Source organism: Octopus bimaculoides, chromosome 9, assembly GCF_001194135.2.
Source record: "Octopus bimaculoides isolate UCB-OBI-ISO-001 chromosome 9, ASM119413v2, whole genome shotgun sequence".
Classification (NCBI taxonomy): Eukaryota; Metazoa; Mollusca; class Cephalopoda; order Octopoda; family Octopodidae; genus Octopus; species Octopus bimaculoides.
The window spans coordinates 55,318,268-55,321,807 of record NC_068989.1 but is presented as its reverse complement, the minus strand read 5'-3'; the positions used below and the strand labels follow the sequence as shown (position 1 = coordinate 55,321,807).

Sequence of the window (3,540 nt, the reverse complement as noted above, 5' to 3'; positions counted from 1 at the left end):
GTGCATATAGCTGTGAGGGGAAACCCTCGAATTCGTGAGTTATCAGAGAATGTGCAGATTAGTTACGGTTCAGTTCAGTCCATTATCACTGAAGATTTGGGTATGATACGCGTGTCTGCCAAGTTTGTGCCAAAACTGCTTTCGACTGACCAAAAAAATACTCGGGTTTCAGTTGCACAAGGTCTCCTTGATTGTGTTTTGAACGATGAAAACTTCTTGAAAACTTTGCGTAAGCCTCTGAGCAGGTATAGCAAAGCTTTTGGCAAAATTTGATGCAGATTCTCTGCTCAACTTTCTCTGTCATGTTCAATGCGACGATCATACGCTACACACCTTCCTTCCAAGCACTTCTGTAAACAGCAGAAGTGAACTAGAACGTTAAAACTTAGTGCGCGTGCAGAGCAGAGTTCAAGGTCAATCTGTACCAAGCAGCTTTAATTTGCATGCTTTAGCTTCGTTAATATGGCAACAGTCCGGATACTTGCTGATCGGACTACGTAAGCATGTATGTATCTATATGTGCGCTGATAGGAATATGTATAGCTAAGTAAGTATGTCTGTATGTAAATATACGAGGTGTAGTCAAAACGTATCCGGCCTTGGTCTTTTTTGTACAAAATAATAATACGTGAGCAAAAGCCGCATGGGTTTTAGGTGGCCGCGTCCTTCCTGAGCCTGCGCAAAAAATTTCATGTTTTTAGGTTGCGCCATATGCTCGCAGTGACGCATTGAGTACAGACGTGAAGAGTGCGCTGTGTGATTTTTCTTTTTGAATTAAGATGACCGAGTGCATTGAGTAAAGATACTGTATCAAATTCTACCAAAAACTTGATGATACGTAAGCCCAGACTATCGAGAAGATTCAGAAGGCCTTTGGAGATGCTGCTATGGGAAAAAACACAAATAAAGGAGTGGTACAACAGGTTCAAATATGACCGTATCTCAGTGGATAGTGAGCTATGAATATGCACCAGAAGGTCAGACAAATATAAGGAATACTACCTGGGGGTTCTTCGTCGCCTTCGTGAAGCCTTGCGGCGAAAACGACCCGACCTGTGGGTAGCAAAGAACTGCCAACTCCACCATGACAACGCAATCGCTCATTTCGCCCACGTCGTCCAAGCATTCCTCGTCAAGCAAAACACACCACTTGTTCGTCAGGCTTCCTACACCCCAGACTTAGTCCCGTGTGACTTTTGGCTATTCTCAAAGCTCAAAAAAACATACTCAAAGAGAGAAGACTTGAGTCAACAGAGGACATTAAGCAAAATTCAACAGCACAGCCCTACAGCATCACAAAAAGTGATTTCCAGAAATGTTTCTAGCAGTGGCAGGAACGCAGAAGTGTGTAGACTCCAAAGGCGAATACATTGAAGGAGACTAAATCAAAATAATGAATTCTTTTAATATTACTTGCTTTTTTGGCCAAAGGTCGGATACTTTTTAACCACACATCGTATGTATGTATGTATGTATGTATATGTGTGTGTATGGGTTTGTATGTATATGTGTGTGTGCGTGTGTGTGCGCACGCGGGTGTGTGGTTGTTATAATGTTTTATACTTCATGTTATATTTTACAATTGCTTAGAAATCTGAAAGTTATTTCAGCCAATGCCTGAAACTCACTTTACAATATACAATATCTCTTAAAAACTTAACGCTCAAAACCGTTGTGCATCCTCCTAGCCATCTATTTATTTGTTTATCAATTTATTTGCTGATCTCCTTCTTAGTCTACGCAAAGATGGGATAGGGCCGAGCAAGAATGTTAAGTTAAAGACTTAAAAAACTGAATCATTGATTGCGTAAACAACCTTTGATATTTGATCAAGGATGTTCATTCCCAAGTAGGGTCGAACCCAAACTGAATGCTCTTATATTACAATTATAAACTTAACCATTACCACTCTAGTAGTTTATTTATATACTTATCAGATGAGTGTACTGGTAATGAGAAAATGTATTGGGCACTGTTTTGCTCGGTTTACACAGGAAATAGCATTGTCCAAAACTCAAGGAGATCAGCTAACAGTTTAGCTTAATATCAATGTTTCTTCAAGAGATCCTGTGATGGTGGTTTTAGATTTAGGGCAAAATCTTTTCAACAGCATATGTATAACAAATAAACGGCGCAACGTTCATATGTTCATATGCAACAAACGCGCAGCATGTCATCTGTGATATGTCGAATGGGATGCATTGTCGCGCACAAAGAAAGGGAATAAATAATGCAAATTGAAAAGAACAAAAAACAAAATAAAAAAAAGTACATAAGCAAAAAGGAAATAAATAGACATTATCAACAAAACAATCATTGTGCGAAGAGCTGTTCGGTTATTATTTAATTAAAAAAAACCTCCTCTACAATGTATAAACCGTCTTATATACTTACCTTCTCTTTGTCACGTAGCTGGCATCAAGTTCCCTGTTGAAGTATTTAGAAAAATAAATGAGTTCAAATACACACACACACACACACACACACACACACACACACACACACACACGTAAAAGAAAACATAAATTAACTTACTTGTAATATCGGGTTCTGCTCTACGGATCCTTTAACATGCCTATGCTAAAGGACTTTGTGGTGAATGCATTTCAAGGTAAGTGGGCTAAGACAGAGAAGAGGAAATATATCAAAAGGCAGATACGTAACTTATTAGAGAATTCATTTTAACATAGACGCTACTTGAGGAGGGCCAATGAAGAGACCTTAGGAGTGGCATTCATAAATTTGGCTGTTGTTTAGCTCCAGATCAGTCCTGATCTGACAGACTGAGTGAATCCATGATCAAAGGCATTCCAACCTGAACCATCCTCTCTTTTTTGTATATCTACAACACCATTGTTTAATGTGTCCTTCCAATTTTAAAGCAGCGTAATATGATTTGATGCTGTTTGGTTGCTATTTCTAGCAGCCGAGTTGTAGCGTAGACTAGGCATGGGCAACGTGTTTAGAGAAGCGGACTACGTGATATATGGCACATCATCAAACGAGACGCACTACTAAAAAATTCAATATAATTTTTTTCGGATCGACGGTTGCCCATGATTGTCATAGATTTTACCTTGTTCGTTCATCATACGTTTGGCTGTTAGTGATAGCTGAGACGTAAACTGGTCGACTAGATACCATAATAATCGTTTCTACACTAGGTGCAAGGCCTGGAATTTAGTAAGGTGAGGAGGGGAGGGAATAAGTCAATTACATCGACTCCAGTATTCAACTGGTACTTATTTCATCGACCCTCAAAGTATGATAGGCAAAGTCGATCTCTGCCGAATCTGAACTCAGAACGTATAGACAGACGAAATACAAAACATTTTGCCTATCGTGCTAACGATTTGGTCAATTCTCTGCCTTACTACATACTATAATAATACTATATCTCCTGCAAATACGAATTCATATCTCGACAACAATCCCTTTTTGCCAGATTAATGAACTGTTACAGAAAACAAATACTACACTACCAGAATGAAATTGTTATCCTAGACACACCTTGTTGCAGATGTAGCACTCTCTCTGTAT

The 3,540-nt window shown here is 39.1% G+C and overlaps 1 long non-coding RNA gene across 1 annotated transcript in view; it reads right to left on the bottom strand.

Moving 5' to 3' along the window:
* Window positions 1-2,595, bottom strand: part of LOC128248662 (uncharacterized) — a 70,184-nt gene extending 67,589 nt beyond the window's left edge. The window contains exons 1-2 of the long non-coding RNA XR_008264819.1: window positions 2,536-2,595; window positions 2,395-2,427 (exon numbers count right to left, since the gene is read on the bottom strand). This is a non-coding gene — a long non-coding RNA (uncharacterized LOC128248662). The remainder of the gene's footprint in view (window positions 1-2,394; window positions 2,428-2,535) is intronic.
* Window positions 2,596-3,540: the final 945 nt, after the last annotated feature.